A 25,769-nucleotide genomic window follows, 5' to 3' on the forward strand; every position below is an offset into this window, starting at 1 on the left:
TTTTAGTAGGTGTTGACTTTTCATCCGGCATCCATTGATTCTTGGGGTTCTGCAGAAAATTGTGACACCTCGGGTGTTTCTTCTGTGCTAACTGCTGTCTATGGAATTCGCTGGGGAGTGGTTGAGCTCTGAGACTAATAGTCATTCAGTTCCTTGCTCAAGGAAATCTGACCTGCCTTATTACCTGTGTGTTGTGAAGGAGAAACTTCTCCAGCTGAGTGTAAATCTGTTGTGACAGAAGATCTGGTCAATACTTTTTACTATGTAAGATCATGGTGACAACTTCACAGATGGCAAGTTGTTAAGTGGACCTACTATTGTTGAATGTTTGTACTATGACTAGCTTACAACTATCAGTTCAGGCATCATTTTGGCAGCTTTATCAAAACAAAATTCAGTCTTCTGTGATTTCACTGAAACTTTATCATTTACTCTTATTCCATTTCATGTCTGTCAATGCAGACTGAGCAGCTTTGGCAGGCAGTTAATTTTCTTCAGAAACTGAAATTGACTCTCTCTGCTCACATGATTTAGCGTCTTGGTGAGATTGAAAAAGACAATATATATATTTGACTCCTTTATTCATGACATTTCACATGCAGTTAACAGACTGAAATGATTGCGTCAACTGTGTAATTTCTGTTCTGAAACCCTATTAGAAATTGGCACGGGTGTATTCAGCCAAAATCTGATGTTTGGCAGAAGTAAAACTGTCAAATATTCTTCCATGACATTCAGCCAAGTAATGAAACTTGTTGTGACTGCTCTTGTTCTATTCTAAAGTCAAACTTTATATCACGCAGATGCAGAAGCTGCATGGGAGCTTTGCCAATGGCAAGCAAGCCAATAACTTTGCTAAGCTCCTTCACTTTGGATTTGATATATAGCTCTCTATGGTGTTTGCAGTTTCTTCATTGGCTCTGTTTTCCCAAGAATATAAGTCAAGGTAATATTCCATGCATTTATATGTTGATGGTATAAAAACTGTATATATTTATTCCAGTGATTTTTTTACATCAATGAGTGAAATAAGAAAAAACGGTTTAAAACCACTGTTTTGCAAGATTGCTGCATGTTCTGAAAAGCAAGTATTCCACATGCATGGCAAATGTTATTTAAACAGTTGCTTAAACAAGCAGAAATTGAAATCTAAATTGCAGATGAACTGGAGCTGAGGAGATTTATTCAGATGGAGATAGTAGGAACTGCCGATGCTGGAGAATCTGAGATAACAAGGTGTAGAGCCAGACGAACACAGCAGGTCAAGCAGCATCAGAAGAACAGGAAAGCTGACGTTTTGGGTCTGGACCCTTCTTCAGAAACAGAGGAGGGGAGGGGGATTCTCAAATATATAGGCAGAGGCGAATGGAAGATGGATAGAGGAGTAGATTGGTGGAGAGGAGACAGACAGGTCAAGGAGGCAGGGATGAGGGTGGTAGATAGGAGATGGGGGTGGGTTGATGTGGGAGGAGTGCATAGTTGGGAGAAAGGATGGACAGGTTAGGAAGGCGGGGATGAGCTGGGCTGGTTTTGGGATGCGTTTGGGGGTGGGAAGATCTTGAAGCTTGTGAATTCCACCTTGATACCATTGGGCTGCAGGGTTCCCAAGTGAAATATGCATATGAAATACATACCTCATATTCCGTTTGGGAACTGTGTGTGTGCGTGTGTGTGTGTGTGTGTGTACACATTCGTGGTAAATCAGACAATTTTGTGTAGTTATTTTAAATCTTTAACTTCTGCGATAATTCCAGGAATAATTGGGCTTGACTTCCAGTGCACTACCCCAGATGAGTTGTGACAACTGAAATCAGTGAAGACTGACCTGCCTTTGTCTTCAATCGAGCTGTTTTCTTTGCTGATAAACCTGTTGCCTTTTTGACCCTATCAAACTTTACCCTAATGTTCTCTAAAGTCTCAAGACATTCAGAACATCATAGTGGTTCTACTTGTTAGTGGAAATTTTTGACATAAGCAGTTATTGTTCCATGACATTGCTCAGGTTGGCCCTGTCCAAGTAAACTACTTGAATGAACCTACAACGGTTTCATGGGAATCTTTCAATCAATTATTGAAGATTCAGAAACAGGCTGCTTTTTATCAATCACTGCAGGGAAACAGATGGCCAACTTGGCATTTTTAACGAAAGTGCAGTTCTTATCACACTTCATCATCTGGGCCCTTTCCTCAAGACCTTTTGTCAAGTCAACTGCCTGCAATTTCTGTGCCATTTCACCTTACCAGAACGTCAATAATTGCCCTGGAAACAAGGGACGGGTTTTCCAAAGCATCCAATGATAAATTATGTGCAGCTGGAGGGACCTGTCTCCTCTGAATCTGTGGAGAAAGCACATTTGATTTAATTTCATGGGCATTTATTGGAATCTTACCAAATAACTAGACATGATTTTGCACAGATACAATTGCAAAACTATATAGCATGATTTATGCAAATTTGTTTGTTGCAGTGCATCAATACTCATCTCCTCTTTCCCAAGTCCTACTCCATGATTTATCCTAGCACCTAAGTCCCACTTTCTCAACTTGGCCTCAAACATTTCTTGAAGAAATGAATTGCATGAATTCATTACAACTGCTTGCCATCTTCAGCTTTTTGACTCAGCACTATAAACTTAATCATGCAATTACTTCTAAAATTTAAACTTTTACGCTGTCATGTAATTGTCTCCATATTCAATGGTGCCTTGTTTTTTGCCTTCTCACAGGTGTCCCTCTAAGTCTATCCAAATCTGATTTTATCAAGTACTTCCAAAATGTACTTTTGCCTTAGATTATAGAAGTTCGTTGCCTACTCACAGGCCTCTACAAATATTTCACACCTGACCCACATGACAGCTAACTCTGCACAAGTCCAATGTCTCTAGTATTATACTATCTTGTAAATCAGTTACATATTAATTTTTATTAGTCATTTAGATTTGTTTTATCACTGATTATTTTCTTTATTTTCCCTCCTTCACAACGATACTGACTTTTAGATTTTTCTCATTCATATTGTCGTTAACTCGACTGAATTATTGCGAAGGGGAATATCTATAGATGGTACTTGTATGGGATGCAAATCATCTTTAACAACAGAACATAAAATTATTACAATACCAAAATAGCAAACAAAGCTTTAAATATGTAGAAGACAGTTACAAAGATCTTAACAAACGTCAAAGTTTTGAGGGTTCACAACACTTTCTGTTACAGAGACTCAACCTCAGAAATATTAGCTTGGTTTCTTCAACAGCCCGATTATCATTTCTGAAGCCTACACGGGAGTTGTGCAGATTTTGGAGTACTCATTCATTTAAATAAGGCATTTCTGAAACTATTTGTTAAAAGCACTTAAGTCAATGAATAGTACTTCATAATTTAATTTTAGTATAATATTTTGCATTAAGTAAAATAAGTAAATTAAGTAAAATACTTGTTTTTAATTTGGTTTCTTTTTGCAGTACAATGACCCAGTATTCATTCATCCTACACTTTAAAACTAATTAAAATATAGCATCTCATTGAATGGGAATAAAGAAATGTATGTATTATTTTATTCATTCATGGGATTTAGACATTGCTAGCTGAACCAACTTTTGATGTCCACCCCTAGTTGCTCTTGAGCAGGTGGTGATCTGCCTCTTGAACCACTGCAGTTCATGTGCTGTAGGTAGACTAACAATGCCATTAGCAAGGAATTTCCAGGGTTTTGATCTGGCAAAACTAAAGGAATGGCGATATATTTCCAAGTTAGGATAGTGAGCAGCTTGAAGGGAAACTTGCAGGTGGTGGTGTCCCCCTGTATCTGCTTCCATTGTCTTTTTACATGGAATTGGTCATCTGTTTAAAAAGTGTTGTCTCAGGAGTCTTTCAGAATTTTTGCAGTGCTACTGTAGATGGTACACATTGCTGCTACTGAGCATCAGCGTCAGTAGTGGAGCATGTGAATGTTCGTGAATGTGATGCGAATCAAATACATTAATTTGCCTTGGATTGTGTCAAGCTTCTTGAGTGTTTTTGGAGCTGCACTCGTCCAGGCAAGTGGGGAGTATTCCAAAAACACTTTTGACTTGTCTCGTCTAGATGGTGAACATACTGTAGGGTGTCAGGAGGTGAGTTTGTGACTGCAGGATTCCTAGCCTCCAACCTGCTGTTGTAGCCACAGTATTTATATGGCTCATCCAGTTCAGTTTCTGATCAACATTAACCCCCAGGATGTTGATAGTGTCAGATTCAAACGGTAATGATGTTGAATGTCAAACAGCAATGGTTAGATTCTTTCTCATTGGAGATAGTCATTGTCTGGCACTTGTGTAGTGTGAATTATATTTTTGCAGTCAGTCCAAATCTAGATATTTTCTAGGTCTTGCTGCATTTGGATATGGTATGCTTCAGTATGTGAGAACTCATGAATGATCCTGAACATTGTGCAATCATCAGTGAACATATCCATTTCTGACCTTCAAAAGGACAGAAGGTCATTGATGAAGCAGTTGAAGAGGTTCGGGACAGAGACACTACTCTGAGAAACTCCTGCAGCTGAAATGATCAACCCCAACAATCACAACCATCTTTCTATGTGCCAGTATAACTCCAACCAGCACAGTATTCCTAATAACTTAGGATTTTCTCAGGCTCCTTCATACCATACTTGATCATAGGCAGCCTTGAAATCAAAGGCAATCACTCTCACCTCTGCTCTTCAACTCAGCTCTTTTGTCCATGTTTGGACCATGAATATAATTAGGTCAGGACCTGACTCGCTCTGGCAGAACCCAAACTGAGATAACAGGTCAATGTTAAGCAAGTGCTCCTTGATAGTACTTTTGATGACACCTTCCATCACTTTACGTATGTTTGAAGTAGACTGACAGGACAGCAATTGGCCACTTGGATTTGCTCTGATTTTTGTGTGCAAGACTGAGCTGAGCCATTATACATGCGGCACTGGAGCTCATCAGAACTGTAAATGTGTACCCAAACTGGGCTGCAGTTCGGAATATACACAAGTTGAGTGGGAGTAGAAATGTGTTCCAGGCTCGGTTGGAGTGGAGGCATACAGCAAGTCTGTGCTCAAGTTGATTTCTGCATGGGGCATGGCTGAGGTAGGATTCTGTATTGAGACAACTGCAGAAGGCTCTCTGTATGATAAAATTTGGAACCTAGTCTGGGACAGTCATGGCCACAACTCGGGATGCTTCTTTCAGTTTAAGGGGATTCCATGCTAGCGAGTTTTGAGAAGATTTGTAGCTCAGGTTGAGGTTCTGGATGTGAGTTTGCTCGCTGAGCTGGAAGGTTAGTTTTTTTTTCAGACGTTTCGTCACCATTCTAGGTAACATCATCAGTGAGCCTCCGACGAAGCGCTGGTGTTATGTCCCGCTTTCTATATATCTGGTTAGGTTTCCTTGGGTTGGTGATGTCATTTTCTGCATTGGTGATGTCATTTCCTGTTCTTTTTCTCAGGGGATGGTAGATTGCCTCCAAATCAATGTATTTGTTGATGGAGTTCCGGTTGGAACGCCATGCTTCTAGGAATTCTCGTGCATGTCTCTGTTTGGCTTGTCCTAGGACAAGCCAAACAGAGACAGGTCCCTCCAGCTGCACATAATTTATCATTGGATGTTTTGGAAAACCCGTCCTAGGACAAGCCAAACAGAGACATGCACGAGAATTCCTAGAAGCATGGCATTCCAACCGAACTCCATCAACAAATACATTGATTTAGAGGCAATCTACCATCCCCTGAGAAAAAGAACAGGAAATGACATCACCAACGCAGGAAATGACATCACCAACCCAAGGAAACCTAACCAGATAAATAGAAAGCGGGACATAACACCAGCGCTTCGTCGGAGGCTCACTGATGATGTTACCTAGAATGGTGACGAAACGTCTGAAAAAAAAACTAACCTTCCAGCTCAGCGAGCAAACTCACATTCGGGATTCCATGCTGTTTTTAAAGTATTAGCATGACCAGTCCAAGTCTCCACAGAGTTCAAAATTTTGCAATGTCGTGCATAGTGAGAGAGCAATGGAATCTATATCATTGCAAGATATGGGAGGCTGGGTGTTTAGGAGAGGGGCTGAGCAAATGTTGAATAGCAGAGCCTTAGCCTCATGCAGAAGTCATTTTCTTCTTTGGAAGGCTTGGAAACAGTGGTTGCAGGAGATGTAAATGAAGACACACTGAAACTAAAAATTCAACGTTTGTGATATGTATTTTGTGCTATGTGTTATTTATTGATTTGTTAATTTAAAAAGAGTGAAATGTTTAAACCTGTGCATTGGAGGGTAAAGTGTGAAAGTTGCTTAATACTTCACTGCATCACTGCTCCTGTACACACCTGCCCTAGTGCATGCCTTGACTCCAGCCCTGTCCTGGTTTACATCTCCAGTACAGCTGAACCCTGGTGCCCATTTCCAACTTCAGCCCAGTCCCAGTACACAACTCCACTCCAACCCAAGACCTGTAAACATCTCTAGCTCTTCTCTAGGTTTCAGGCTCCTTTTTCCTCGAATTAAATTTGAATTCCTAGGCCTCCCAAAAGACACTGACATTTCACAGTTGGATAAGTTAGGTTTAATGTCCAAAATAACTCCTCCAATCACACTTTTCACACTGATTTTGATTGATCCTCTGACCACATTCTGTCTCTAGTGTATCAGCTCTCTCTCTCTCTTTCCCACACAGGCTGTTCTTCCAATCACAGTTCTGTATGCTTTGAATAAATGGGGAATGGAAATTTAAAGAAAAACCTGCACAAAGTTGGGTCATAATTTAAAATTTCCATAATTTCCAAGGCTCTGAAGTTTGCAATGTGTGCTAAATGGTGGAAATTTATCATTCTTTTAGAAGATTATGGTTAGATATGACCTGGAGTACTGTGTGGAGTTCTGGGTACCATAATTTAGGAAGGTTATATTGGCCTTAAAGGTTGTGCAATAGATTTACCAAAATCTAGGCTCCTAGACTTAAATAATTAGACAGATGACACAAACTAGATTTGTCTTCCTTGACATTTATGAGTTGAAGGAGTCATTTGATGAATGTAACCAAGAAATTAGATCAAACTGAGAGGATACATATAGATCAACTTTTTCTGCTGGTGGCAGAGTCAAGGACTCAGGGGCATTGTGTAGAAGTTAAAAAGCTTTTCAGAAGTAAAATTAGGAGAGATGTTGATACACAGAAGGTGACAGAAGTTTGTAATTCAGGTTTGTAAATAACAATTGATGCTAAGTCAGCCGTTAACCATAAATCCAAGATTGTATTTATCCAGAGGTATTTAGAGGTATAGGGCAAAAAAGTCACAGTTCAGTCACACTGAACGATGGAATAAGCTCAGGGGACAAAATGAACTACTCCTGTTTCTCATGTTCCTTTCTTTCTGCCTATTCTCTTTCCATTTCTTCTGCATCTTATCCTCCGACTCCTCCCCTCTCCCCCTTTATGCTGTTCACCCAACACCACAGCCCTGTTCTGACCATGCAATTATATGTTAAAAAGTGTGCCGGGGCAATAGTTATAGGGGACTCAACCGTCAGGGGAATAGGCTGACATTTCTGTGGCCATAAATGAGACTCCAGGATGGTATGTTGCCTCCCTGGTGCTAGGGTCAAGGATGTCTTGGAGCGGGTACAGGACATTCTGAAGTGGGGAGGGTCAACAGTCAGTGGCGTGGTACACATCGGTTAAAATGACGTAGGTAAAACAAGGGATGAAGTCCTAAAGGCAGAATACAGAGAGCTAGGAAGCAAGTTAAGAAATCATACCTCAAAGGTAGTGATCTCAGGATTACTACCGGTGCCACGCGCTTATCAGAGGAGAAATGACAGGATATATCGGACGTGGCTACAAAGATGATGTCAGGAGGAGGGTTTCAGATTCCAGGGGCATTGGGGCTGGTACGATATAATTGGGATGACAGAGACATGGCTGCAGGGTGACCAGAGGTGGGAACTGAACGTCCCGGGGATTCAGTATTTAGGAAGCGCAGGCAAAAAGGAAAAAGTGGCTAAGCAGCATTGCTGATTAAAGAGGAAATTAACACAATAGTCAGAAAGGATATTAGCTGTGACAATGATCTCCCTCAAAGTTGCCACCCAAGTGGATAAGGTTGTAAAGAAAGCATACGGTGTTTTGGCTTTCATTAACAGGGGGATCGAGTTTAAGAGCCGCGAGGTTATGCTGCAGCTCTACAAAACCCTGGTGAGACCACACTTGGAATATTTTGTCCAGTTCTAGTCACCCTATTATAGGAAAGATGTGGAGGAGGCTTTGGGGAGGGTGCAAAGGAGGTTTACCAGGATGCTGCCTGGACTGGAGGGCTTGTCTTACGAGGAGAGGTTGACTGAGCTCGGACTTTTCTCTCTGGAGAGAAGGAGGAAGCGAGGTGACCTGATCAAGGTGTACAAGGTAATGAGAGGCATGGATAGAGTCGATAGCCAGAGACTTTTCCCCAGGGCAGGATTGACTGCCATGAGGAGTCATAGTTTTAAGGTGTTAGGAGGAAGGTATTGAGGAGCCGTCAGAGGGAGGTTCTTCAGCCAGAGAGTTGTGAGCGCATGGAATACTTTCCCAGTGGAAGTGAGTCATTAATGACATTTAAGCGACTGCTGGACATGCACAAGGACAGCAGTGAATTGAGGGGAATGTAGTTTAGGTTATTTTATTTTTGGATTAGGATTATTCCACGACACAACATCGTGGGCCGAAGGGCCTGTACTGTGCTGTACTTTTCTATGTTCTATGTTCTAATGTGGAGTCTATATGGGTAGATTTGAGAAATACCAAGGGGCACAAAACGTTAATAGGTGTCACATATAGAACACCAAACTGCAATGGTGATGTCAAGAATGGCATTAAAAAGCAAATTAGAGATGTATGTGATAAGGGATTATCAGTAATCATGTGTGATTTTAATCTGCACATAGATTGGGCAAATCAAATTAGCCACAATACCGTAGAAGAAGAATACCTGGTGTGTATAACAGATGGTTTCCATGGCCAATATGTGGAGATACCAACTAAACAGCAGGCCATTTTAGAGTAGGTGCTGTGATGAGAAGGGAATCATCGCCAAACTAGCTGTGTGAGACCCCTTGGGGAAGAGCAACCAGAAATTGATAGAATTTTTCATCAAGGTGGAGAGTGAGGTTGTTGATTCAGAGACTAGGGTGCTGAACCTTAATAAAGGAAACTATGAGGATGTGAGGTGTGAGTTGGCTTTGATACGCTGGGGAGAGTTGCTTATAAGGATGACTGCGGATAGAAACTGGTAAACATTCAAGAGGCACATCGGGAAACTACGACAGCTGTTTAATCCTGACTGTCACAAAATCAAAATGGGCAAGAAGGCCAATCCATGGCTTACAAAGGAAATAAGAGACAGTATCCGATCCAAGGAAGAAGCATACAGATTGGCCAAGAAGAGTAATAAATCTGAGGATTGGGAGCGGTTTAGAATTCAGCAAAGGATCAAGGGATTGATTAAGAAGGGGAAAATAAAGTACGCAAGTGAGCTTGCAGGCTAAATAAAGACAGGTGCTAAGAGTTTCCATAGGAAGATGAAGAAAAAGATTGGTAAAAACAAATCCCCTACAGACAGAAACGGGGGAATATATAATAGGGGACAAAGAAATAGCTGAGGAACTGAATACATACTTTGGTTCTGCCTTCACAAAAAAACGAACACAAATCAAATACCAGAAGTTTTGAAGGATACAAGATTTAGTGAGAGGGAAGAGTTGAGGGAGACCAATATCAGTAGAGAAATGGTGCTAGGAAAATTGTTGGGACTGAAAACCAATAAATCCCCATGGCCTGATAATCTACATCCCTGAATAATTAAGGAAGTAGCTTTAGAGATAGTGGATGCATTGGTAATCATCTTCCAAGATCCTATAGACTCTGTAACAGTCTCTGCAGGTTACAGGGTGGCTAATGTTGCTCCAATATTCAACAAGGGAAGAAGAGAGAAAACAGAGAATTATAGGCCAGTGAGCCTAACATCAGTAGTGGGGAAAATTCTCTAAGCTGATGTTGGATTATTTTATTACCTGTTTTATAAAACAGAAATTACATTAGCTTTCTAATGGTCATTGGAAATCATCCCAGAGCAGTAAGTATTAAAAATATAGGTTGAAGCTCTCAATGATAAGAAGCTGCTCTATTTTCAAGTTACAAATTCAAAATAAAACAATTTGTTCATCTAATTTAATATCAATGATGTAATTAGTAACGAGCCTAACCTCTCTTATGGCTTTAATATGGTGATATTTGTGGACAGCCGTAGACTTACTTGGTCATTGGTTATACTCAATGAGGCAGAAATTCAGTCTAACAAAGTGTGAAGCTGGATGAACATAGCAGGCCAAGCAGTATCTCAGGAGCACAAAAGCTGACGTTTCGGGCCTGAAACATCAGCTTTTGTGCTCCTGAGATGCTGCTTGGCCTGCTGTGTTCATCCAGCTTCACACATTGTTATTTTGGATTCTCCAGCATCTGCAGTTCCCATTATCTCTGATACCTGTCTGTACAAGACGGCGAAGCGGTCGATGTCTCGCGCCAATTGTGAACGAATCCTCCAGGTAGTGATGACAAACCGACTCCTGAGCCCACCCCTGCCGCGTGCAGCTTTTTCCTGTTAACGGCCGCACCAGGCCCGCGGCCGACCGGCTCGCACGCGATTACACACTGCTAGTCCGGAACCAGTGCTAGAGAAGGGAAGCCGGCATCGAGGGGAAAGAAGGTTAAATACCGAGAAAAGTTGGGCTCAAACCCTGCGGAAGATCAGGGTCAGCACTTAGGGAGGGAAAGGTTAGCCGGTTGGAAGAAGGATTACACTGTGGAGGGCGGGTGGGTCAGACGCTTCTGGATCACGCTGAAGTGTAGAACAGTTCACACATCAGACGCCAGAAGTTTGCAGCGGAGTCAAACTCTAGAGGCGGAAAGCACAGAGGGAAGTAGCAACGTTTAATATTCAAGGTTGAAGAATACAGTCAGGTATTGAGGGCAGCGTAGACTTGAGTTGAGAGAAGAGTGCAGCTTTGAATGGAAGCAAAATCCACTGTTTAAGGGAGAAACAACGCGAATGCTGGGGGTTGGAGCTAAGTTACAATATTAAAGGCTTTTAGCATAAAGAAAGTCAAACCTGCCAACTACGAAGATTATCCGCTAACAACTACGGGAGCAGACTACATGACTGAAGTAAAAGTGGAACCTCATAATGAGGAGAAGACTGAACATGACATTCTGGAGAGATCAAATGCCAACATTGTGTCCAAAGTTAAAACAAAGTCTAGAATCAAGAAAGGAACAGAAGCTGCCATGAAAATGTGGAGGCAAAACAAGATAGCAAGCTTAAAACAGAAGTCATTTTTAACGATGGAAATAGAAGATTACATGGTACATGAACCATTTTTGTCAGTTTACCACAATTTAACTATTTTAGAGAGAACAGGGTGATTGGGATCTCTGGTCAGAGCAGACAATTTGGACCGAAGAGTTCATTTCCATGCTGTATGACTCGGTGGTGGGGTAGCATTGTTGGTAAGGTATGAATAAATTTGTTAACAAAAGTGACCTTGTATTGGAGGATGTAGAATCCATGTGGGTGAAGTAAGGAAGAAGACACTGGTACCAGTAATCTATAGGTCCCCTAACAGTAGCTATACAGTGGGACAGAGTCAAAGAGCCATGCAGTCTGTGAACTAATAAAAGACAACCAAAAAAAAGTGAGAAAATAAACTTTGAGGGTAATCATGCAAGAAATATCAAGACAGACAGCCAGAGTATCTTTAGGTATGTAAAAAGGATGAGAGAAACCAAAGTGAAAATAGGCCAGTTAGAGAATGAAGCTGGGTAAATAATAATTGGGAAGTAGGCGATGACAGAGTAGTTGAATAAATGCTTTGCATCAGTCTTCACAGTTGAAGACATGAAGACTAGATATTCAAGGAGCAGAAAGAGAAAATAAATACAACAGCTATCACTAGAGGAAAAGTGCTAGGGAAACCTAATAGGGCTGAAGATCGATAGGTCCCCTAGATCTGATGGGATGCAACCAAGGTTGTGTAATGAAGTAGCTCCAGAGATAGTGATCTGGCAGGAACCTTTAGATTCTGGAAAAATCTCAGAATTAGAAAACTGCCAATGTAACATCATTATTTTAAAAGGAAAGAAGACAAAAAGATGGCATACCAGTTGGCTTAATGAATGTTACTGGGAAAATCTGACAGCAGAACATTTAGAAATACATAATATGATTAGTAGGGTCAGCTTGGCTTCATAAAGGGGAAAACATGCCAGTCAATTTTCCTAGAATTCTTTGAGGGGATAACAAGCAGGGTAGATGGGGGAGAGCAGTGGATGTAATACATCTGGATTTTTAAAAGACATTTGATATGGTACATTAAGCTTCTTACATTGGTGTTGGAGGTGATGTATTAGCGTGAATTGGATAACTAATAGATGGCAGAGAGTTGGGATAAAGGGGACATTTTCAGGATGGCAACCTGTAGCTGGTGATATGGCAAAAGGATCAGAATTATATGGTGACAGTTATCTACAATATATATTAATGACTTAGATGAGGAAAGTAAATGTACTATTGCTAAGTTTGTGGATAACAAAAATAGGTGGGAAGGCAATTGGTGAAGATGACTCAAATATTCTTGTAGGGGATATAGAAAGGTTAGCAATATTTTAAAATTTATTCATTCATGGAATGTAGGTGTTGCTGGCTGGCCAACATTTATTACCCATCCCTAATTGCCCTTCAGAAGGTGGTTTTGCCACCTTGAACTGTGGCAGTCCACCTGCTGTGGGTTGACACATAATGCTGTTAGGGAGGGACTTCCAGGATTTTGACCCAGTCACAGTGAAGGAAAAGCAACATATTTCCAAGTCAGTATGGTGTTTGGCTTGGAGGACAACTTGGAGGTGGTGGTGTTTCCATGTATCTGTTGCCCTTGTCCTTCTGGATTGAAGTGATCATGAGTTTGGAAGGTGCTGTCTGAGGATCTTTCATGAATTTCTGCAGTGTGTCTTTTGGGTAGTATACATTGCTGCTACTGAACATCGGAGGTAGAGGAGAGGATGTTTGTGAATGATGTGCTAATCAAGAGGGTTGCTTTCTATTGGCTGGTGTCAAGCTTTTTGAATGTTGTTGGAGCAGCACCCATCAGGCAAGTGGGGAGTAGTCCATCACACTCCTGACTTGTAGATGATGAACAGGCTTTGGGGAGTCAGGAAGTGAGTTACTCACTGCAGTATTCCTAGCCTCTGACCTGCTCTTGTAGCCACTGTGTTTATGTGGCAAGTCCAGTTGAGTTTCTTTCAGTGGTCACCCCAAGGGCATTGGCAGTCGGGGATTCAATAATGGTAACACCATTGAATGTCAACGGGCAATGGTTAGATTGTCTCTTATTGCAGATGGCCGTTAGTCAGCCCAAGCCTGGATATTGCCCAGATTTTGTTGCATTTGAATGTGGATTGCTGCAGTATCTAAGGAGTTACAAATTGTGCCGAATATTGTGCAATACTCAATGAACATCCCCACTTCTGACCTTCTATTGCGGGGCAGATCATTGATGAGCAGCTTAAAATGGTTGGGCCTAAGACACTACCCTCTGGAAATCCTGCAGAGATATTGTGAAGCAGAGGTGACTGACCTCTAATAACCACTAGTATCTTCCTATGTGTTAGGTGTGACTCCAACCAGCAGAGAGTTTGCCCCAGTACCCATTGATTCTAGTTTTACTAGGGCTCTTTGAAGCCACACTCCATCAAATGCAGCTTTTATGTCAAGGTTGTCACTCTTAGCTCACCTCTGGCATTTAGCTCATTGATCCACATTCGAACCAAGGCTGTAAGATGAAGGGTCTAGGCCCGAAACATCAGCATTTGTGCTCCTAAGATGCTGCTTGGCCTGCTGTGTTCATCCAGCTCCACACTTTGTTATCTCAGAAACGGAGTGTCCCTGGCAGAATACAAAGTGGGTGTCAATAAGCAGGTTATTGCTGAACAAGTGCTAATGGGCTGTTGGTGCTCCCTTCCATCACTTTACTAATAGTCAAGAGTAGACTCATGGGTGGTAATTGGTCAGGTTGGATTTATCCTGCTTGTTATGCACAGGACATACGTGGACAATTTTCTACATTGTCGGGTAGATGCCAGTATTCTATTTGTCCTGGAAGAACTTGGCTAAGGGAGTGGCAAGTTCTGGAGCACGAGTCTTCAGCTCTATTGCTAGAATGTCTTCAGGGCCCATTGCCTTTGCATTGCCCAGGTGTCTCTTCTTGATAACACATGAAGTTAATCGAATTGGCTGAAAGCTGGTATCTGTAATGCTGGAGATCAATGAAGGAGTCCGACATGGATTGTCCACTTTGCACTTCTGGCTGAAGATTGCTGTGCTTGCTTCAGCCTCATGTTTTGCACTGATATGCTAGGCTCTTCCATCATTGGGAATGAGGGTATTTGTGGAGTTTCCTCCTCCAATGTGTTGTTTAATTGTCCACCATGATTCATGACCGGATGTAGTAGGAGTGTGGAGCTTAGATTTGATCTGCTGTTTGTAGGCTGCTTAGCTGTGCTGGTCACTTGCTGCTTATGCTGTTTGCCATGCAAGTAGCCCTGTTTGGTATCTTCACCAGGGAAACACCTCATTTTCAGGTATGCCTGGTGCTGCTCCTGGCATGTCCTCCTGCGCTGTCCATTGAACCAGGGTTGATCGCCTGGCTTGATAATAATGATTGAGTTGGATATATGCCAGGCCATAAAGTTGCAAATTGTGCTGGAGTACAATTCTAATGCTGATAATGGCTCACAGTGTCTCATGGATGCCTGGTCTTGAGTTGCTGGATCTGTTTGAAGTCACTGGGCAATTTTCCATATTTTTGGGTTGATGACAGTAGTATTAGCTGGAACAGTTTATTTAGAGATGTGACAAGTTTGGGGCCCGTTGCCTTTGCAGTTTCCGGTGCCTGAGCTGTTTCCCTGTCATGTGGATTGAATCAAGTTGGCTGAGGACTGGTATCTGTGATGCTGATGATGAATCATCCACATGACACTTATGGCTGAAGATTTTTACAAGTGTTTCAGCTGTAACTTTTGTACTGATCAATGAGGATGGGGATATTTGTGGAGCCTTCTCTCTCTGAGAGTCAATATTTCTAACACAATTCATCGTTGGATGTGGCAAGACTGCAGAGTATCTGATCTTCTGCCATGGAAGCCTTTAGCTTCTGTCAACCACTTGCTGCATATAGTGTTCAGCATAAACCAGAAGAAATAACAAGCATGAAGGTGAATGGCAGAAAGCCAAATTTCAGTTTATTAAAACTGCCAAGCCTTGGCCTGATTTGACCATTCGAGAGACAGTCAGGATACAAACCTTCAGTGTCCTCAACAAGAGAGAGCCCAAGTGGCAAACTGGACCTGCACAAAGCAGTTGTCACCTCAGTTATACTGTCAAAGTGGCATGCGCACAATGGCATGGAGAAACTGTTCCTTCACTGCAAGCAGCCCCCAATCCGGAAGATGTGAACTCACTGTCTGTGTAGATCACAGCACATTAGCAATGGAAATAGAACAATAACAGTTACTCCAATAATAAGTGACATGGAAACAGCTGTCCTTAAAAAAGACAGTTCACCCAATGAACAATGAATGATAACGTATACACACATATCACATCTGCACATCTAACAAATTGTTAATGTAGTTAGCAGTAGTCGTATGCATAATAGATAACTCGGGGAGATCACAGGTAGATCACAGTATAAATGATAATGCATGCAAATGTTTGAAATGTTTTGCATGGAAAGGAGAATGTTTGGCTTAGAGATGCAATGCTTCACTTGTGTGCCTTTAGGCTTGCTATGGTCGTGTGAATTTCATTGTGAGGCACCCACTGCCCGTATCCATCTTATAACCAATTTAGTAAAGAGACAGTACAAAGTACGTTGTGGTCCTGTGAACTCATATTTGTTGATAAGGGTTTTGTCTGAACTGGGCTGGGACAAAAGTGCAAGCAAAATATAACTACACCTTTAGAAATAAGATTTGAAACTGAGAACATTGTCAGAGTAAATTGCGACAAATGTTGGTGACCTAACAATAAAAGATTCAGACAAAAAGATTAATGGACTAACTAAATGAAGGAATAAGGTTGGGCAATGACAATTTGAATTTTACATTCAATAGAGGGAGGAGTGGGTAAGGGTCTGAGACTTTGGATGATTCTGGATAAATAATAATTTATTAGGAAATGGTAGAGGAATGAAAATTTATTTAACTCCTTAACTAAGAATTAAAATAATTCTCAACTCACTGCTGAATCCCTGACTACCCAGACTACATCTGTACATTCACCCCCAACGTGAGCCTCATTTGTCAGCACTCCCTCACCTTCACACTCCCACAGACATATGACATCATCCCTTTCTTTTCTCCTGCCCCTCTGCCACCAGCAATCCCTCATTCCTGAGACTGACTTAGCCCATGGATCTCTTCAGGCCCAACAGCATCTGCCAGCACCACCATGCATCAGATTGGATTTGACCACCCTCTCCACTTGCCAGATTACCAACTTATTATCTGCCACAACCGACCTGCCACTCTATGTCCTTATACATTTCATTCATTTTACCCACCTACCCAACCTATTCTCTAGAAATGATTAAATAACTTAAGAATATTAAAATAAATGAATAAAACAGATTACAGTTAGAATTATTAAATGACAATTATATAAAATCTTTAAATTGAATATAAAAGTTATTACACTTACAATTAATAAAAATAGCACAAAATCTTTGAAAGGAATTTCATTGCACTTAACTCCCTATGTTAGTCTCCAAACTTCATGTTGTTGCCCTTAAGGGGCACTTCTAGGTCCTTTGACATCCTGGGGGCTGTGACTTTGCGTTCTTTATGCTTTGCCAAGGCCTAGGCAAAATGCAGTAATGGAGGTAGCAGGGAGAAGCCAGGTTTGAAAGTCTGAAAAAGGGTTACTGGACTCAAAAAGTTAATTCTGCTTTCACTCCACATTTGCTGAGTTCTCCAGCAATTTCCTGTTTCTCCAGATTCTCAACATCTGCAGCTCTTTGTTTTATTTTACAACACTGGATCTGGTCATTGTTACAAAGCAAAGCAGGTAGGAGTCAGAAAGCATCTCAATTATACTGATAACAACACACTAATACTCAAGACTAGGAACAAGAATGATATAAGTAGGACAAAGACTAAGATAATGATTAGAGTACAGCATGAAGAAGTGAGGGTGGAACTAAAAAAAATAAGCAGAGTAAAATCAGGAAAAACCAAGGATCTGGATTATGCTCTGAGGGCGAGCAGTCCACACCAAGTCTAAGGTAGAAGGATGAGCTCAAAGTGGCAGTAGGACATGACTCTTACTTGTGCATTAATTGTTAGTTTTAGGGTTTTAATTGAACCACAAGTGGGCAGTCTATCTAGAACCTACTCTGCTACTCATAAAATCATAAAATTTGTGTGGGCAGTCCTTTAGCAAACACATCGCTAATCGCATAGCACCATAATTTATGACCCGCCTGCTTGTTTTTCGCAGCCACCGATGATCTGTAAAATTCAGTCCACTGAGATTGAAATCTTTACAGAGGTAAACAACAGGGTTCAAGAGAAATACATTTTTCTAAAACCAGAACATAGAAAGCCAACTATGGGAAACCAGAGATGAATAAAGACCAAAGGGAAATTAATTCTAAATAAAAGATTTACGCAACATACTTAGATTCTAATGGAGAAGGGAACAAAATGGAATGCAAAGAGCTTAGGAAAGAAGTTTTCAAAAACACATTAAAATCAATGAAAATTTATAACATAGGTTATCAAGGAGTAAGAAAGAACCTTATATGTGCATATAAACAACAAAGGGAAAATTGAAGTTACGTTAGGGCTCTTAGATGCAAAAGATAAACTAATAGGTAATAATAGAATATCTACATTGTTTCAGTTTTTAACTGGAGAAGATGACAAAATTGTTAATTCACTAAAGCTAAGAAATATTAATACACTTGTGATGCAAAGGAAGAAATGATTGACAAGTAGATGAATTACTGAGTTGGAATAATATTTAGGCTGATACTCTTAGGTAGCTAGGGAGGTGATAGAAGTGAAGGCTTGTTCTGAGGTGGACCTTTCTGTTATCAACCTCCACTAGCGTTCTAATGAAGTTCAATGTACATTCAAGGAATAGCACATTCCCTTTCAGGTAAGTACTTTACTTACAGCTGAAGTCAACATCAAGTTCATTAGTTTCACATTGTACCCTGAGCTCAGTTTTGTTTCCTGTTATTTTGTAGGTTCAGCATTTACTTTGATATTTCTTTATTTTCGATTTTGCGTTTTTTAAAATTTTTATTTAGGTGACTAATTTTTTTTCTAGATATGTTTTGTTTCGGTGCTTCTGCCTCACCATCAGTTGATCCATCAACTTGTTTTCTCTTCTAATTTTTTCTCTTTTCATGTTATCGTAGACCTTTCTTTTTATTATTTCCTATTCCCCCTCCCTCCACTTTGCTTGCTTAAAGCCCAGTACAATTCTATTTCCGAATTCTGATGGAAGATCATTGGCTTGAGGTATTAGTTCTATTTTTCTGTCGACAGATGCCATTTCACGTGTTACGTATTTCCAGCATTTTTATTTTGACTTGAACTTTCCCACATTTGAAGTATTTTGATTTTGCATCTGACTTTTTTTACAACAAGTATGTGAGCATAATGCCATTGAAACTATTTCTTTATTTACAGAATGATGAACTAATGTACATATTAACCAACTCTGAAAGTGAAATTCTGGTACCTGAAAATGAAGACTTACTGGTAATACGATTCTGTATACAATCTGTTTGAACAAATTAGATGGTATAGTAATTACTACATTAATTGCATACTGTTGAATAGAGGTGCGGCACACATTTGCTCCAACTCCTTGGATTAAATACTTTAAGTTATGTTAAAATATAGCTTAGGAGAAGAATATATGTCCTGCCCATATTCTTAATCAAACAACTCCAAATTAAGTTGTTATGGATTACTTGGAGAATGCAACAGTTGGATGAATAGGTAGCAGTCAAAAAGAAGCAGCTGGATACAATATAAAGCTTTATTTAATTAAATCATCCACAACATGGACTAGAATCTACGCCTTCAAACCTTTCTGTCTGCATTTCACATATTATGTTATTATTCTTCAGCTTTTATAGTCATAGAGTCATACAACATGGAAACAGACCCTTCAGTCCAACCAGTCCATGCTGAACATAATCCCAAATTAAGCTAATCCCACCTGCCTATTCCTGGCCCATATCCCTCCAAACTGTTCCTATTCATTTACTTACCCAAATGTCTTTTAAACATAGTAATTGTACCCACGTCCACCACTTCATCAGGAAGTTAATTCCACACACAAAGCATCTTCTGTGTAAAAGATTTCCTCCTCATGTCTTTTTTAAATGCTGCAGATAATACCAAGTCGGGTGGGGGTGGGGCAGTGAACTGTGACAAAGATGCAGAGATCCTTCAGCATGATCTTGACAGTTTGGATGAGTGGGCAAATCCATGGCAAATGCAGTATAATTTGGATAAATGTGAGGTTATTCACTTCAGAAGCAAAAATAAGAAGGCAGCTTACTACCTGAATGGCTGTAAATTGGGAGTGGGGATTGTGCAGCAGGACTTGGGCATCCTTGTACACCAGTCACTGAAAGTTAGCGTGCAGGTGCAGTACTCAGTAAAGAAGGCAAATAGTATGTTGGCTTTCATTGCGAGAGGTCTTGAGTACAGGAACGGAAATGCGTTGTACAGGGCCTTGTTGACACTGCACCTGGAATATTTTGTGCAGTTTTGATCTCCTTTTCTGAGGAAGAATGCTCTTGTTCTTGAGGGAGTGCAACAGAGGTTTACCAGGCTGATTTCAGGGATAGCAAGTCTGATGTATGAGGAGAGATTGGCTAGGTTGGGATTGTTTTCGCTGGTATTCAGACAAATGAGGGGGGACAAAAAGTGACTTTCAAATTCTAACAGGACTGGACAAAGTAGATGCAGGGCGGATGTTCCCAATGGTGGATGTGTCCAGATCCAGGGATAACAGTATGAGGATTTGGGATAAACAATTTACGTTGGACATGAGGAGACATTTCTTCACCGAAAGAGTAATGAGCCTATGAAATTCATTACCGCAGGAAGTAGTTGATGCCAAAACATTGAATGTATTCCAGAGGCGACTAGATGTAACACATGGGGCGAATGGGATCAAAGGATAAGGCTATTCAGTTTCGATGATCAGCTATGATCATGAAAAATGGCGGAGCAGGCTCAAAGGGCCAAAAGGCCTCCTCCTGCTCTTATTGTCTATGTTTCAATGTAAATCTTTCTTCTGTCACCTTCAAAATGTGCCCCCTGGTCTTGAAATCCCCCATCCTAGTGAAAAGACGACATCGATTAACACTATCTATGTCCCTTATTAGCTTATAAACTTCTATCAGGTTGCTTCTCAACCTCCTACACTCCAGTGAAAAATGTCCCAGCCTATCCAGCCTTTCTTTATAACTCAAACCTTCCATACCTTGCAACATCCTGGTAAATCTCTTTTGAATCTCTCCAGCTTAATAATATCCTTCCTATAACTGGTCAACCACAGCTGAACATAGCATTCTAGAACAGGCTTCACCGATGTCCTATACAACCTAAACATGGCTTCCCAACTCCTATACTCAAAGGACTGAGCAATGAAAACAAGTGTGCCAAACATCTTTTTAACCAGAGATAATGGGAACTGCAGATGCTGGAGATTCCAAGATAATAAAATGTGAGGCTGGATGAACACAGCAGGCCAAGCAGCATCTCAGGAGCACAAAAGCTGACGTTTCGGGCCTAGACCCTTCATTTTATTATCTTTTTAACCACCCTGTTGATATATGATGCAAGCCTCAAAGAATTATATACCTCTTAGGTCTCTCTGTTCTACAACACTATCCAAGGCCCTACCATTAATTTAATTTCCTCAATCTCACTGCCAAGTGCCCAGTGGCCTCTTTTGTGCATGGCCAGCAGTCAGTCAGTAGTGCTGCAGATGAGAATTCCCCAGAGCTTTTGGATAAGAGGGAGTAGATTTAAAACAGAGATGAGCAGAAATTGCTTTTCTCAAAGGATCGTGAATTTATGGAATTCACTATCCCAGTGTGCAGTGAATTGTGGGAAATTGAGTAAATATGAAGAGGAGTAGACAAAATTTTAATTACTAATGAGTTGAAGGGTGGTAGTGAGTAGGCAGAAAAGTGGAGTTGAGACTGAAATGAGATCAGCCATGTTTGTATTGAATGGCAGAACAGGCTTGAGTAGGCCTAGTCCTGCCTAATCCTTCTATTTCTTATGTTCCTATGTGTTGCAGTAACTGCTTGTATATCTGTGGGTACATTGTCCATTTTCTGAACCATAACATTTGTTTGTTTCAGGCTAAAGTTGACTTTGTCTTAGTGACAAACAAATCATATACTGGCATTGATAGACATGAAATGGAGAGGATATGTTACCTGAAAAAGTTGAAAGAGATAGGCTTCAATATAATGGTGAGTGGAATAAAGTCAAAGTTGAATCGAAACTAAAATGAAAGGGTTGAACACCAATAAAATGAAAATAAGGTATAACTTTTTTAACATCCACAACAGTTTACTAAGTGGTAATTCACTTGATGTGCTCTGAATGGAACTGGTAACTCAGACAGTAACCAGCTTGAACAGGAAAACCCACTGATCTTCAATAGTATCACCATTCCCATATCATCCTGCTTCAATATTTTGGTTGTCATCACTGACCAGAAGTTTAACTGGCTCAGAAAAATAAACTTCACGGCCACGAGAGTATTTCAAGGGCTATTCTGCAATGAGTGGCAGACCATTTGACACCCAGAACGTATTTGCATACTCAAACCTTATTTGAATGAGTGTAACCAGTAGCAATAACAGTCAAAAGCAGTCAATACCATCCAGGTTAATGCAATCCATTTCACTTATGCTGCCACTGGGCTAAAAGTTAATCTTCTCCACCTTAGATTTACTGTAGTTATAGCATGTGTAATCTACAGAATGCAATGAGACAACATTTAAAAATTGCTTTGACATCATCCTTGAAAACTGCAACATTTAGCAAGAGGTGAAGACTAAGAATAGGAAACATCGTTTCTTCTAAGTGCTCTTCCAAGTCACAAAACAGTGAGACCAGGATGTATGTTCCTATTCTTTCAGCAGCATGAGGGAAAAAACATTGTCGACCTAAGGTCCCCGTTACCTTGAGAAGAACTTTAAAGAGGGTCCATCACAACCTTTCAGGGCAGCTATGCACAGACAGCAAATTGTCTCGCAAACGTTTCCCAAAAATCAAAGAATAAAGTGAAAAAAGCATGATGTGGGGCAGGTTTTTTCTATTCTATTTTGTCAAATTTCTTATTAGGGAAAAGTCACATACTTCAAAAGTCATGGTAGGTTTAGGTAGAGCCAACATGGTTTAGGAAAGGGAAATCATGTTTGACAAATTTATTAGAATTTCTGAGAATGTAACTACATGATGTATAAGTGGAATCCAGTGGGTGTAGTATACTTGGATTTCCAGAAGGCATTCAAAAAAGTACCGTATTAAAAGTTGCTGCTAATGTTAAGGGGTTACCTGGCTGGGGGAGGCCTGGAACTTCTTTCCTAACAGCATTGTGAAGGCATCTGGACTGTAGCAATTCAAGAAAGTAGGTGATCACCACCTTCTCAAGGGAAACTAGGATAATAATAAATGCTTGCCCAGCCAGTGATGCTCACATCCCATGCATGAATAAAAGTAACTCAGAATAGGGAGTAAGTCCCTGGCTTTTAGATTCACTAATCAGTGGAACTAACATAATCAATGCTCATCTTGTTTTGCCTTGTTAGAATTTTGCAAGTTTCATTGATGTCACCAAAAAACAAAGAACTGTGGATGCTGGAAATCAGAAACGAAATCAGGAATTTCTGGAAGAACTCAGCAAGTCTAGCAGTATCTGTGGAGAGAAAGTAGAGTTAATGTCTCAGGTTCAGTCACCCTTCTTAAGAAAAATGAGCTCAATGAGATCACCTCTCATTCTTTGAAACTGCAGGTAATACCTATGCAGACCCAATGTCCTCAATCTACCCTTTTAAAATAATCGCAGCAACCCAGGGGTTAACCTGGTGAACCTCCTTTGCACTGCCTCTATAGCAAGTATATCTCATAGAGTCATACAGCACAGAAACAGTCCCTTCGGTCCAATCCCTCCACATGGACCAGTTATCCTGCACTGATCTTGTTCCATTTGCCTGTGTTTGGCCGTATCCTTGTAAGTCCTTTCTATTCATGTAACTGTCCAGATACCTTTTAAATGTTGTTATTGTGCCTGCCTTTACCTCTTCCTCTTGGAGTTTGTTTCACATGCCACCCTCTGAAAGAGTTGCCCCTCAGAACCCTTTTAAATCCTTCCCCTCTCACTTTAAACCTATGCCGTCTTGTTTCGGACTCCAATACCCAGGGCAAAATACCTTGGCTATTCGCTATATCTATGCCCCTCATGATTTTATTAGACCTCTATAAGTTCACCTCTCAGCCTCTGATGCTCCATGGAAAAAGTGTTTGAGCTGTAGGGAGAGGTTGAATAGACTGGGGTTATTTTCCATGGAGTATCAGAGGCTGAGGGATGGCTTTATAGAGATTTATAAAATCATGAGGGGCATGGATAGGGTAAATAGACAAAATATTTTCTGCAGCGTGAGGGAGTCCAAAACTAGAGGACATAGGTTTAAAGTGAGAGGGGAAAGATTTAAAAGGGGCCTAAGGGATAACTTTTTCACGCAGATAGTGATACAAATTTGGAATGAGCTGCCAGAGAAAGTGTCAGAGGCTGGTACACTTACAGCATTTTAAAGGCATCTGGATGGGTATATGCATAGGAAGGGTTTTGAAGGATATGGGCCAAATGCTGGCAATAGGACTAAATTTATTTAGGATTTCTGGTTGGCATGGATGAGTTGGACCAAAGGGTCTGTTTTCGTGCTGTATGTATCTCTATGAAAGAAACCCCTGCCTATTCAGCCTCTCCCTATATCTCAAACCAGCCCAGTAACATCCTCATGAATCTTTTTTGCACCCTTTCAAGTTTAACAGCATCCTTCCTATTGCAGGAAGACCAGATTTGAATGCAGTATTCTAAAAGTGGCCTCATCAGTGTCCTGTGTAGCCACAACGTGATAGTCTGACTCCTATACTGAATGCACTGACCAATGAAGGCAAGTGCGCCAAATGCCTTCTTCACCACCAAGTTTACCTGCATCTCCACTTTCGAGGAACAATGCACCTGCACCCCTAGGCCTCTTTGCTTGGTAACAGTACCCCTGGCCCTACCATTAACTGTGTAAGTCCTGCCCTGGTTTGACTTAACAAAATTTAATACCTCACATTTGTCCAAACTCCATTTGCCACTCCTCAGCCCATTGGCCCATCTGATCAAGATCCTGTTGTACTCTTTAGATTACCTTCTTCACAATCCACTACATCACCTATTTTGGTGTCATCTGCAAACTCACTAATCCTGCCCCCTGTATTTACATCCAAATCACTTATATAAATGATAAAAAGTAAGCAGACCCAACACCAATCTTTGTGACACACTGCAGGTCACAGGCTTCCTGTTGGACAAACAGCCCTCGACCACCATCCTCTGTCTCTTCAACCCAATTTTGTATCCAGCTGACTAGCTGTCACTGGATTGTCTACCACTCTGCCTTCATCAGTTTTCTTTGTTAACTTTTAAAAATGCATTTTTTGGCACCTCTTCAAAAAACTCAGAGATAAGGGTTCCAAAAATGTACATAATCGTCCAGATGACATCTCACTGAGTATTTATGCAACTGCAGTAAAATATCTTTACTGTTATGCTCAAATACCGGTATAATGCTCAAATACCCTTATAATGAAAGCCACCATATTGTTTACCTTACTAATTGACTGCTGTATCTACATGCTGAATCTTGGCAATACATGATCAAGGACAGCAGGTCCCTTTATTCATCCCTACTTCCTAACCTCTCACCATTTAAAAAATATTCTGCATTTATGTTTTTTCTAACAAAGTGAAGAACTTCACAGTTATTTACATTATAATCCACGTGCCATGTTCTAAACCCATCGCTTGAATCCTCACTGCATCCACCTTACAACATACATTTCCATTGGAAACATTGCAATGGTCCCCGGGTTGCGGGGGGAGGGGGTGGAGTGGGGGGGTTGTGGGGGTGTGATGGTGATGGTGTGGGATTGTGAATGGCTGTGGATCTAGCACTGACCCTTGCAGTGCTTTTCTGGTAATAGTCTGCCACCCTGAGAAGGATCCATTTATTTATACTGTCATGATTCCTGGAGGAATAGTTTGCTGCAAATCCAGCCCTATTATTCTGAATCATTAGAAACACGATATGTGACCAATTTAATCTCTAAGATTGTGAACCCTATCTGAGAAAAACGTTCACATCAGTGAACAAGGAAAGAACTTGCTCGTAATCATAATCTTATCCTTTAACATGTGGCAAAAACAGATTGTTAATTACAAATGCAAACTTAAACAATAACCCCTTTAAATCTAAACATGTTTATTCATGCATATGATGACAGACAGATAGATGAATAAAACAGTCTATTTAGGAATGAGGTGTGTAGAAAATATAGGCAA

At 40.7% G+C, this 25,769-nt stretch overlaps 1 long non-coding RNA gene across 1 annotated transcript; it reads left to right on the top strand.

Annotated features, from left to right (window-relative positions):
- Positions 1–859: 859 nt before the first annotated feature.
- On the top strand, positions 860–21,607 carry LOC125459194 (uncharacterized). Its single transcript, XR_007248981.1, has 3 exons — positions 860–946; positions 18,800–18,871; positions 21,505–21,607. It is a non-coding gene; the product is annotated as an uncharacterized LOC125459194 (long non-coding RNA).
- The last annotated feature ends 4,162 nt before the right edge of the window (positions 21,608–25,769 follow it).

The sequence above is a fragment of the Stegostoma tigrinum genome, chromosome 17 (genome assembly GCF_030684315.1).
Source record: "Stegostoma tigrinum isolate sSteTig4 chromosome 17, sSteTig4.hap1, whole genome shotgun sequence".
Classification (NCBI taxonomy): Eukaryota; Metazoa; Chordata; class Chondrichthyes; order Orectolobiformes; family Stegostomatidae; genus Stegostoma; species Stegostoma tigrinum.